This window comes from Dipodomys spectabilis, unplaced genomic scaffold (genome assembly GCF_019054845.1).
Source record: "Dipodomys spectabilis isolate Male_0828 unplaced genomic scaffold, ASM1905484v1 ptg000132l, whole genome shotgun sequence".
Taxonomy (NCBI): Eukaryota; Metazoa; Chordata; class Mammalia; order Rodentia; family Heteromyidae; genus Dipodomys; species Dipodomys spectabilis.
In genome coordinates, this window is record NW_024870809.1 from 179,865 (window position 1) to 193,974 (window position 14,110).

Consider the following 14,110-nt stretch of genomic DNA (forward strand, 5'->3'; position numbering starts at 1 on the left):
ATAGTAGACAATATGACACAAAATCTAATTAGATAGAAAAACAGAAGAAACAAAGCAGATCAGGGTCCAAGAGAGCAAAGATAGAAGCAGATATCAACTTCATCTTGTTGCCAAGGACTGAAAACTTAAAACCTATACCTTATAAGAATTCACTGATTCTTTCTTATTGTCTTTAATAAGTTGTACACAGGAGTTGCCACTCATCAAAGCAATTTATGTGTATAATGGCTCTTGATCAATGCCACCACTTTCAATATTCTCACCAATCCCTTTCAGCCCTCCTCTTCTCTCGCTTTCTAGTTTTGTAGAATATGCATTGAATACTCTATCTCCTCCCTATGGATCCATCTGACTTCGCTCAAGTATCTGTTTTTTGGTGTTTATTTTCTTGGACTATGATTTTGCCTTTCTAACAAATTATATTGTTTGAACTGCCCCTTAAATCTACCATTTCTCAGTTAACTCATTTGTATACACTTGCATATCACCCAAGGATTTACTTATATATTTGTAATTAATTTGAACTTCCACAAATGAGAGAAAACATTAAACTATTGTTTCTTTGGGCCTGACTTACTTCATTTAATATAATTTTTTCTAAGTCTTTCCATTTCTTTGCATATGATGCAATATCATCCTTTCTAACGAATGAGTAAAATTCCATTGTGTATATATGCCACATTCACTTGTTTCATTCATCCATTGAGGGATATCTGGGCTGATTCTATACCTTGGCTATAGTGAACAGTGCTGCTATCAACATAGTTGTGCTAGCAGCTTCACTGTATCCTAGCTTGTAATCCTTTGGATAAATGTGCAGGAGTGGAATTGCTAGATAATAGGGTAGTTGTATTTTTCTTTTGGTCTGGTCGTGGGGCCTGAACTCTGGGCCTGGGCGCTGTCCCTCAGCTCTTCAGCTCAAGGCTAGTGCTCTACCGCTTGAGCCACAGTGCCACTTCCAGCTTTTTTTTCTGCTTATGTGGTGCTGAGGAATCGAACCCAGAGCCTCATGCATGCAAGGCAAGCCCTCTACCACTGAGCCACCTTCCCAGCCTGGTAGTTGTATTTTTGGTTTGTTGAGAAACCTCCATACTGTTTTTCAGAGTCGCTGAACACTAATTCTTACCACTTATATATCCAGATTGAAATTTATTTGTTGTTAGTTGGTTGAAATGTTTTCTCTATTCAGGAATAATATTTCCATCCCTGTGGTGGGTATTAAAACTAGATTTTATCCATGTATTAAGTTAGTCAAGAAAGAAACTTCAATAGGAAAAATATGATCTCAACTAAATGGAGAAAAAAGGCAAATGTATGCTAAGCCTTAAGTTGAAAAGGGAGATATTTTACACACAGAAAAAAATCAAGAATGACCTGGAATAAGTTATTTTTCAGTACCATCAGACGAAATTTACTGAGTTGATTCAACAGAGAATTGAACTCAGTGTCTTGTGCTTGCTATGTAGAAGCTCTACCAGTTGAGCTTCAATTCCAATCCCTTTTAATTTTGATTATTTTTAAGATATGGTCTTGCATTACGCCTGGTCTGACCTGGATTGTGATCTCCCTATTTGTACTTACTTACATCACCAGAGATGACAAGTGCATGCCATGATACTTAGACATTGTGCTTGCTCTGTAGCTGGCACCATGTCCAGCAGTCAGTTGAGATGCAGAATCATGGACATCATTTTGCCTAGGCTGGCCTTGAACTGCAATACTCCAGTCCCTGTTTCACAAGTAGCTAAGATGCTTGAAGCATCATGTCCAGCTAAAAAAGAAAAATACATTTGAAGAAATAAATGTTTTGGATATTTACTGAAATTGAGCAGTAAAATGATCATATTTGCAATTTGGATAGAAATTGCTCTGACCTTGGATATGAATCAGTGTATTAGATAGTAAAGGGTTTGATCCCACATCAATTTTCTCACATGGGCAAGTAATTTAGTAAAGTAAAATAACTGCCAGTTTTAAAATTACTATTCCCTTTAAAGTGTCTTGACCTTGCTATACTAAAAAGAATAATTCTCCTGTGGAATTTTCTAAATATACTATTAGAGTTCAAATCTTCATTATCAAGTGATAAATGATAGGCAGTTAGCAAGCTCATAGATAATTTTGCTGACAATCTTATCTGGAATTACAAGCAATAAATATATTCTTACAAGTATCATGAATCACTGTTAGCTAATTTGAGATCTCAAGTTCAGTCCTTTCTTTGGGACTGCTGATTACGGAATCCCTCCTCTGTTCTTATGTTATTCCACAAAGACTCTTGAATGTTTATACTAACTGCCTCATACATAGAGCTTACCCTGGAGTTCTACTGAAGAGCACCAATAAGTTTTCTGAGCATTTTATTATCACTAGAACAAAGGAAGAGAGTGTAGATTTCCTTATTTCTTTTTAATCTGCAACTCCATGTAGTTGTTCATTTAAATATACTGTCTAGTACATGAACAAGAGAAAAAGAAGCAAAACTTTTCTCTACGACACATCACTGTCTGGATAACATGAAGTAAACTAGTCCTAGATTAAGTTTCCAACACTCTACTTCTCATAAATAAAACATCCACTGATTTAATCAACACATTCCATTCTTTGTGTTACAATTATCTCCTCAAAATTTTATCTGTTATTTTATGTGACAAATTTTATCATATATACATATGAGGAAGATATTTAATAAGTGTCTGTTGAATTAGTATTTTATTAGAGAGGAAGAAAATTGTACATATTTACTAAAATATGTTAATTGACTTACCTGAAAGTAATGATTCATGGTGACTTATGATGTATTGCAGATAGCAGCTAAAGTTCCAATCATCAGGTTTTTTCAGTTAACATTCTACTAAGCTCTCTCTAATACTCATGTGTTTGTTTGTAGACCTCAGTTCTTCTCAGGTTGTTGGACAGAAGCTTTGGTTAGACACCATGTTTTAGCATCTTCAGCAGACATTGTGAAGCCAGTGATCAGAGAGAATCTCAAGATGGAAGCTATAGCCTTTTAATAACATAAGAGAACTAATGACATTTCATGTACACCATTTCTCTAGTTTATTAGTGATACAGATGAAATAAAAGAGGGCTAACAAGATGTATATACCAGATAATGTAGTTTAGTAGAGGTCAATTTAGGAGCTGACTCTTACACCATTTTTAAATCTCTGGTTACCTTTGCTTGAATCTAAGAGTTTTCAAATTTATATGCAAAAAATACTTTTTATTAAAAAAATGCATTGTTTTAGTGCTCATTCCCCAAGATTTTCTTTCAGTATGTCAAGAGTGGAGCATTTTTGTGAAACAACCTAGGAGTTTCTGGTTTAGCTAAGAAGACCACACATTCAAAATAGACACAAAATAGAAGAAATGCTCAACCTCCCTAGCCATAAAAGAAATGCAAATCAAAACAACATTAAGATACCACCTCACCCCAGTTAGAATGGCAAAAATCAAGAACTCTAATAACAACAGATGCTGGAGGGGATGTGGACAGAAGGGAACCTTACTTCATTGTTGGTGGGAGCGTAAACTTGTTCAACCACTTTGGAAAGTAGTATGGAGGTTCCTCAAAAGACTCCACATAGAGCTCCCCTATGACCCAGCAGTCCCACTTTTGGGCACTTACCCAAATGGTTACAAACAAGACCACACTAAAGCTACCAGCACAACTATGTTTATTGCAGCATTATTTACCATAGCTAAGATATGGAACCAACCCAGATGCCCCTCAGTAGATGAATGGATCAAGAAAATGTGGTATATATACACAATGGAATTCTATGCCTCCATCAGAAAGAATGACATTGCCCCATTTGTTAGGAAATGGAGAGACTTGGAAAAAATTCTATTAAGTGAAGTAAGCCAAGCCCAAAGAAACATAGGTCCCATGATTTCCCTTATTTGCAATATCTAGTATATGTATGAGTCAAGCAGAAAGGTCAGATAAGGTGATGTTAGGAAAATGAACCCTAAGATATGTATTTTAAATGTTTTTTTTCTTTCATGCATTTGTTTCTAATGCAATTATAAGATTATTTCTTTGTTGCTTTGTATGTCCCTCCCCCACAGTATAACCCCTGCTTTCACTGTATTTGATGTCGGTATAATTTGTGAAGGAGAAGGGGTAAAACAAGTCGTTTAAATAAGAATACAGGTGGACCTGTTGCAACAATGAGAAGTACAAGTTGTCATGTCGAAAACGAACTTTACAACTTGTGGGGGGAGGACTGGGTAGAGGGGGAAGGAGGATGGGAAGGGATAGGAAGGGTAAACAAAGGAGGAGGCTACAATGCTTGATAAGAAATGTACTCACTATCTTGCCCATGTAATTGTAACCCCTCTGTACAGTATTTTCACAATAAAAAAAGTATATATTGTTCTGTAAGCATTGTATGTATCAAGCCATTTATTTTACAGTATTATTATTGTTCTCAATTTTTTAAAGTTTGAAAATATGAAAAAAAAATTTCAAAGTATTTTTGTGCTAGGCATTGTGGTGCACATCCATAATGACAGTTCTTAGTGGGTTTAAATAGGAAGACTGCATACTCCACTCCAATCTGGGTGACATAGCAAGAGCTTGGTTAAAAAAAAAGAGCATTAGTTTTTCATTAAAATTTTTGGTTTGATGTTAGTTTTGTTAAATAATTTGTTTACATTTTAAAATATTTTCCTTCATGATATTAGATGCTCTTTATTTGAAATGCTACTAGTGCAAACAGCAAGTTAAAATGAGTCATTAAATAAAAATTGAATTTAAAATAAAAATTGAATTTAAAACCCTTCCTTCATAAAGAACAAAGCCACAGGGAAATTATGCATATGCATAGAATACACATATATATCACATAAAACAAATTATTTTCTTTGATTTTGTAGTTTCTCTTAAATTTAGTGCTTAGTAATTAAATAGTAAATGCTCCATAAAATTTTGATTATTCAAACATGACTGATCAATACCATATGTGAATTTTTATCAAGGAAAATAAAAGAATTTTCATTCAGGCTAACGATGTATTTTCTTTGTTTCTGCCTTTAAAATCATAGAAAAATAAAAGATAGAAATGAAATTAACCTCAAGGTTAGGTAACATCTAGTTTGTATCAGCACATATTTTGAAGATAAATGAGAATCAAACCTGAAACAATTAGTCTGGCTAAAAGTTAATACATCTGGCACATTAGTGAGATGAGGTTGGAACAGTCACATAGACAGCATATAATTTAAAATTGTGAGGCATTAAAAAAATCACCAGAGCTGGGCACCAGTGGCTCACGCCTGTAATCCTAGCTAATCAGGAGGCTGAGATCTGAGGACTGCAGTTCAAAGCCAGCCCCGGCAGGAAAGACCATGAGACTCCTATCTCCAATAAACTACTAGAAAACCGGAAGTGGTGCTGTGGCTCAAGCGGTAGAGACCTCTCGTTGAGCTGAAGAGCTGAGGGACAGCACCTAGGCCCAGAGTTCAAGCCCAAGACCAACAACAACAAAAAAAATCACCCAAATAGCTGGGTACTGGTGGCTCACAATTGTAATTATAGCTACTCAAGAGGCTGAGATCTCAGGATCACAGTTCAAAGCTAACCCAGGCAAGGAAGTACTTGAGACACGTCTCTCCAATTAACCACAAGAAAACTGGAAGTGGAGTTGTGGCTTAATTGGGAGAGCTCTTGCCTTGAGCTGAAGAGCTCTGGGACAGCAGTTGAGCCCAGATTTCAAGCCCCACAAAACAAATTTTAAAAACCCACCCCTATGATTAGGCATCTATGTGTCAAAAACCTAGGATCCAGATACATTTAAGAATACCTTGTAATGAATTGATGAGAAAGCTTCACAAGAGATAATTTGCACAATGTTAAGGGACTCTTTGTTAGACTCTCTATGTATGTGTGTATGTCTGTGTTAAAGGAAAGGGAGATGAAGTGAAGTAGCATTTAATTGATGAATTTGTCCCTTCACATGGTATTCACATGCATAGAACTTAATACTTAGGCCATCCTTAAATTCATATGCTGCGTTCCTCACCCCTAATATGATAGTGTTTATGAATGAATACTTTTTAAAAGTGATTAGTATATGGGGGCAAAACCTTTACAATTAAAATTAGTGCCATTTTAAAAAAGAACCCTCAGAAAGATTACTAGTCCATTTCACCATGTAAAGGTAAGGGGTCCACTCCATATACTTAGTCTAGACATATTTTGATACTGTACTTCCCAGTTTCCAGAACTCTGAGAAATATGTATCTGTATGAGATTATGATATTTTCTTATAGTGGCTTGAGAAAATTAAGTTATCATATGAATTTGCATTTGTAAAGAAGTAGGCTTCAAGTAACAGCTATTTCAGGAGTTGTATAATATGGGGAAAATTATTATCACTATTTTGGGCACTGGATGACAGTCCTCTGTGAATATACCTAATTTTGGTTGTCTCTTACCAATCATAATCCAGAATATTCAATCTACCATTTTGATCACTGTAAATAATCCATATATTGTTTGCTTTATTTATTTATTTTTAATTTTTACTGGTCTTGAGGCTTGAACTCAGGGCCTGGGCACTGTCCCTGAGCTGCTTTGCTCAAAGCTAGCACTCTACCACTTGAGCCACAGAGCCACTTCCAGCTTTTTCTGTTTATGTGATGCTGAGGAATTGAACCCAGGGCCTCAAGCATGTGAGGTAAGCACTCTACCACTGAGCCACCTTCTCAGCCCCATATATTATTAATAACTGCCAATTTTAGTGAATATTCACTGGAAAGAGGCACAGAAACTTGCCAGTATTTATTGAAGGAAATAGGAACGCTATTCAATTTGATTACATACATTATAAAAATGTACTGATTGTCCATATTAAAGGTTACCATTGCCCAATCTCAAGCCTAACTCTTGATTCAATAGTGAAATATTTTCTATAGGCATGTAATAAATTTGTAGCAAAAGCCATCAATAACATAAGGTGGAACTATAAACCAGGTACCTATATGATAAAAGAGTTCAACAGTTTAAACTTTCAAGGCTAAAATATAGCACAGTGGAAGCACACATATTATTTATTCTCAGTGCCCTTGGTTCAATTCCTAGCATCAAAGATAGAATAGAATAGAAATAGAAATTAGAAAAAAAATGAAATGGGAAGTAAGGTTTAACTTTAATGTTATAATGTTCTTTGACATGAAGCAATCTATAATGTAACATTTGAAAGGATTGTGCCATGATGCAGTGGATTTCATTTGGGAATATCTAACTATGAAGGAAGTGCATCATCACTGTAGGATATTGCATATTATACTACAGTACAATTCCATTTCTCACTATTGTTTAAAAGGAGACAATATTGGAGTTTAAGGTGAGAAATGTTCTTAGGTAGGAATTTTTTATATCCATCACCAATAACTGCTAACTGCTAGCACTATAATCTTGTCATAATATATTAAAAATGTTACCCATTTAAGCACACAACTATATTCTTTGAAAAGTACAATTAAAGTCACCAAACATTTAAATATTATACGTTTTATTGATATTAACTAAAACTCTTAGGAAAATATAGTTTGCAGCAATGTAGTCTTAATTTGCTGATCCCTCCCCCCTCAAGTAAGGCCTTCCTAAATAACTTGTAACTTGAGATTTTCTAATCACAACTTTTATGTAGCCAAGAGAGTCAATAGGGTGTTAAGTAACTTCCATGAAATCCTGGACTGTATCTTTGATACTGTGCATCCTACAGTGTATCTTTGACACTGTGAATTTTACATTCAAATATAGTGTTTAGAGTAATCTTACTGTAATTTGAGGTGGAATATCTGTACTAAACATTATTCTCATTCTTGGTTCTCTTTAATGAACAAAGTTCTATTGGAGATGCTTAATGAAATACTAAATTAGCAAGAGATACAGAAAATAATTTCAAAATCTGTTTTTCTACCAGCAAGGTAGGGTTTTTGTCATGTTGCTGCAGATGACAAGTCAACCAAATTCTAGAATAAACAGATAAACTAAGAAACTTCATTTCCTGTACATAATTTGAAAATATAGTGACAGTTCTTATTGAATCTTAAACCGGTAAAGGGGAAATAAACAAAGAAAAGAAACACCTTACTCAAATAGAATCCAGAGTGGGCAACTCTCTCCAAAATAGCAGATGCAGCCATCGCAATCAGAGGCAACTCAGACCCTTTCTGTTTTTTTCCTTTTTTCTTTGCTCTTTTTTCTCCTGGCATAACATATGCACCTGAAATAAAAGTGAAACAGCTTAACTACATAGAAAATTGAAAATTCAACTTGGGGAAGAGATAGTACAGGCCTGTGACTATTCCCACCTGCAAGTATACCTTTTAGCTGATTGTGAAACAGTGAAATAGTCATTGCTGGGGGCAATGGAAAAGGAAGATCATGGAAACTCACAACTGAGGGAGAGGAAACCAGATAAGTTGCTAGGGCCAATCTCTGAAGTAGGTGATTGATTTCATAGCAGTTAGTGACAAACAACATAAAGCAAGAGCTTCTAAAGTTTCCCACAATCCACCCAATCTGAAGGACACCAGGTCACTCAAAATGACCCAGGAGATCAAAGTACTAAACTGTATTGAAATTTTTTACCATCTACCTCACAACAAGGATGCTTGGCTGCATTAGCCCTGTGAATCTGATTGAGTGAGACCAGAATAGAATTTCAGTGGTAACACACATGTACATTTCTCTGATAGGTGGTAGCTTATTAGGTCTCTCATAACCTGGGTTACTAGGGTTCTCCAATAACAGACAATACAACCTCAATATATACTGTGCTCTCTGCCATAAGAGAAATCCCTCTGAATCTTACCAGAAGGTTACTCCCATTCAAACAAGATCTCAGAGTGGGGTTCAAGATTGGAAATGTGCATCCAAATTGCTACAGCTGAGATACATATTTGCAACAGAAACAAAAAATGGCTTATAAACTTATCCAATACACCAAATCTAATGAGAGAATGTAATACAACAGAAACACTTCAGGCAGTTAAAGGCCTAAAGCTCAAAAAGTCAAGTGAAAAAGCAACAACACAGAAATAAAAAGAAATAGAAGAAAGGAAGGAAATACAAACCTCCAAACAATAATGGAACAACAAAGGACCACAATGACAGCAAAGTAGAATTAACTCCACATATTGAGGTCAAACGACTATTTATAACATTGTTCAATGAAAGAGGACCTCTGCAAGTAGTTGCTTATACAGATGTAAACAAATAAACAAGGAGAGAGATAAAGAAATTCAACAAGAACACAGATTCAAGACTAAATGAATCCAAAGTGAATAAAAATTAATATCTAAATAAGCTTAAGAATTAAACAGCTAAAAGAGATCAATTAAGACAGACAAATTAATGAAGTAAGGCTATCAAAACAAAACAAAGTATCTCAATAAACAGATAGAGGTCCAGGAGAATATTCAAACTAGAGGCTTAGAGATTAAACTAAAGTGTATAGCCTTTCTGGCTGAGTAGATGATTTGTTGGAGAATTTCTGAATTTGAAAACAGAATAAGTATAGTAGAAATGGGAGAAAATGAACACTAAACAGATAAAAAAAAAGTGATAGAAATTTGCAAGATTTTGAGAATTCAATTAAAAACCAAATTTATGTCTGATCAGTATGAGGAAGAAGAAGAAAAAATAGCTAAAGGCTCAGGACCTACATTTATAAAGTAATAGCAGAAACCTTCCAAATCTTGAAAAAGAAAAGCCTATCCAGGTGGAAAAGATTTTTAGAACTCCCAACAGACCAGAATAGAAAAGAAACTTTCCATCACATGTAGTTAAAACCCACAGAAAATAAGGAAATGTTTGACTAAAAACTCTAAGAGCCAAAAAAGTTTACTTATATGGAAAAACCCATCAGAAAAACATCATTTCCTTAAAGAAACCATAAATGTAAAGCTCATGTATAATTGAAGGGTAAATAAAAACACTGTAGAACAAACCCAAAAAATGTGCAACAAGTAAACCTACAATCTAGATGATACCCAAACACATCCTGCACACAAAAGATCAATATAAATGTTATAATACTTGGAGAAAACATATCCTGTCTGATGAGAAGGTACACATAGGAGGAAAAAGAAGAAGTATAAAATTAAAATTCATAAGGGAAATTGATAGGAGCTACTAACAATTTTATTATTCAATAGCATTGTACTTAACTCTTCAATGAAAGGATATAAAATGATGAATTGGATCAAAAAGCAAGAATCAATGACCTGTTATTTAAAAGAAATTCATCTATTTGACAAAAGTAACACTGGTGTGGAGTGAAAGATTAGGAAATATCAATTGACTGGAAAATAATACAAAAGTAGATATTTTTATAAATGACAAAGTAGATTTCAAATAAAAAATTGCAAATGAACAAAAATTTTGCTGTGTATTGTTGAAGGATTTTCATCCTAGAAGATATAATTCTTAACCCATATGCACCAAATATCAGAGCATCCCACTTTACTAAACAAACACTACTGGAATTAATACTCAACCTCAACACAATGATAGATTTCAATTCCCAACTCTGACAAAAACCTAGGCCATCCAGGAAAAACTCAACAAAGAACCTTTAGACTTAGACAGCATTAATCAACCATAGCTAACAGATATTTAAAGAATATTTTGTCAAGAAAATTTACAAATATTGTTTTAATAGCACATGGAACATTCTCTAAAATATATTGCATTTTGGACATGAAACAAATTTCAGTCAAAATAAGAATTTTTTAAAAAATAACAATAAAATCAGAGATTAACCACAAAGAAAAAAAGTTCGACATTATGGAAAATGAAGACTCATTCCTGAATGATAACAATGATATCGAAGATATAAGAGGGGAAATCCTAAAGTTCCTAGAATCCAATGAAAATAAAGATACAACCTACCATAAACTTCAGAACACAACAGAGGTATTCAAAGAGGAATGTTTGTTTCTATGAGTACTTAAATCAATAATATAGAGATCTTAAATTATTACCCTAGAAATGCAACTTAAACTCTAAGAAAAACAACAGCATCCAAATTCAATAGCACTAGATAGAAAGAAAGATTTCAGCAGAAATCAGTGAAGTACAGGCTAAACATGTAGAAAAGAACCATAAAGCAAAAGGTGATTTTCTGAAAAGATCATTATTTACTTATTTATTTATTTTTGTCAGACATGGGGCTTGAACTCTGGGCTTGGGCGCTGTCCTTGCGTTTTTCAGCTCAAGGCGAGCGCTCTACTGCTTGAACCACAGCACCACTTCCAGTTTTATTGGAGATAAGAGTTTCACAGACTTCCTGCCCTGGCTGGCTTTGAATAGTGATCCTCAGATCTCAGCCTCCTGAGTAGCTAGGATAACAAGCATGACCCACCGGCGCCCGGCTTGAAAAGATAATAAAAAGCACTTAGCTAATCTAATCAAATGAGAAATCACCCAAATACATAAAAATTAGGGATAAAATGGGGAAATGGAGCTATCACAAATAATACAAGTGAAATTGAGAAGATCATTTAAAAATAGTTCACAAATCTTTTGACAAATAAGCAGAATACCTATTAGTAATGGATGTCATTCTAGAAAGCCTCAACCTTACAATATAGAACTATGTTTTGTCTTTGTTTTATTGTCAAGGTGATGTACAGAGGGGTTACAGTTGCATAAGTAAGATAATAAGTACATTTCTTGTCAAACATATTACACCTTCCCTCATTTTTCTCACTGTCTCTATTCCCAAATCCATCCCCACCCCGAGTTGTACAGATTATTTCCAACGTATTGTTTTGTCTATGTCACTGTTGCATTGGTTCCACCTTGTCCTTTATCTCACCATTCTGTTGTTCCCCTTCCTTCCCTGATAAATTTTTATATATACATATATATATATATATATATATATATATATACAATACTAGGGTATCAAAATTAAATATAGTGATAATATGGGATTTACTGTAGGAAGAAGAACATACAAAAGAAATAAGAAATCACATAATAAATTAAAGTACATTAGAAACAACAACAACAAAGAAAAACCTCTGTTTCCATGTCTTGGAGGTCATTCTGCTTTGCATCACCTTATATGGTCATATGTACACAGCTATTGACCTATTCTGTTCATCTGCTAAGACTATCCTAAAAATATGTATACCATTATTGAAAATGAGGGAAACCGTGGGACCTGTTTCTTCGGGTCTGGCTTACTTCACTTAATATGTTTTTTTTCGAAGACTTTACATTTCCTTACAAATGGGGGTGGTGTCATTCTTTCTGATGGAAGTATAGAATTCATATATATATATATATATATATATGTATATGTGTGTATGTGTATATATAAGAATTATATATATATATATATATATATATATATATATATATGAAATTTTCATGATCCATTTATTTACTGAGAGGTATCTGGGTTGGTTCCATATCTTAGCTATGGTAAATCATCTGTGAAAAGCATAGTTGTGCTGAAACCTTTAGTATGGCCTGGCTTATGGCCATTTGGGTAAATGCTGAAAAGTCGGATTGCTGGGTCATAGGGGAGCTCTATGTGGAGTCTTTTGAGAAACCTCCATACTGTTTCCAGAGTGATTGAACAAGTTTACACTCCCATCAATAGTTCAGTAGCGTTTCCATTTGGCCATATCTTCTCCAGCATCTGTTACTAGATTTCTTGATTATAGCCACTCTAACTGGGTGAGGTGGAATCTCAATGTTGTCTTGATTTGCATTTCTTTTATGGCTAGAGAAGTTGAGCATTTCTTCATGTGTCTATTGGCTATTCTTATTTCCTCTTTAGAGAAGTCTCTCTTTAAGTCTTTAACTCACTTATTAATCTCTCAGTTGTTTCTTTGAAGATTTGTTGTTGTGGGATTTAATTTTTTGAGTTCTAAGTATGTTTTAGATATGAGACACTTGTCTGTTGCATGGCTAGTGAAGATCTTCTCCCAATCCTTGGGCTTTCTATTGACTTTGCTAGCTATGTCCTTTGCCATGCAGAAGCTCTGCAGTTTCATGCAATCCCATTTGTCCAATATTTCTTTCTTTCTTTCTTTCTTTATTTATTTTTTGTCGGTCATGGGCTTGAACTCTGGGCTTGGGCGCTGTCCCTCAGCTCTTCAGCTCAAGGCGAGTGCTCTACCACTTGAGCTACAGCGCCACTTCTGGTGGTTTATTGGAGATAGGAGTCTCATGGTCTCTCCTGCCTGGGCTGGCTTTGAACCGCAATCCTCAGATCTCAGCCTCCTGAGTAGATAGGATTACAGGCGTGAGCCACCAGCGCCCGGCTTGTCCAGTATTTCTTTAATTGTTGTATTTCTGGGTCTTTATTAAGAAAATGTCAGCCTGTGCTAAGAAGCCCTAAAGTTTCTCCTCTTCCTTCCTGTAATGTTTTCAGGATGCCTGCTTTTACTTCGAGATTTTTGATACAGAAGGATCTAGCTTTAATTTTCAACAGGTGTTTAACCAATTTTACCAGCACCATTTACTGAAGAGCCTGTCTTTATTCCATTCTTTTTTTTTTTTTAAATGGTATCTTTTATTTTTTATTTTCTTTTTTTATTGTGAAAATACTGTACAGAGGGGTTACAATTACATGGGCAAGATAATGAGTACATTTCTTATCAAGCATTGTAGCCTCCTCCTTTGTTTCCCCTTCCCATCCTCCCCTCTCCCCCAACCCAATCCTCCATCCCACCAAAGTTGTAAAGTTCATTTTCAACATAACGACTTGTCCATTCTATTTTTTTTAGCTCCCTTATTGAAGATTAGGTGGCTGTAGGTCTGTAGGATCGTTTCTGGATCTTCAGTTCTATTCCATTAATCCTCAGGTTTATTATTGGGCCAGTACCACACTGTTTCAATTACTATGGCTTTGTAATAGAATTTGGAATTTGGTATTAATATTCCTCCAACCCCAGGGTCTGTCTGCTGCTAATATAGAACTATTGAAGCTACAACCACCGTTAAGACCTACATTCTAACACTGGAAAAGGTTGAAACAGGCTTGGAGCTTAAAAAAACCCATTCCTGTTTATTCTTGTCTGACATCCAAAATTATTTTATTGGAGAAAATTGACTTCTTAAGTGTTGATA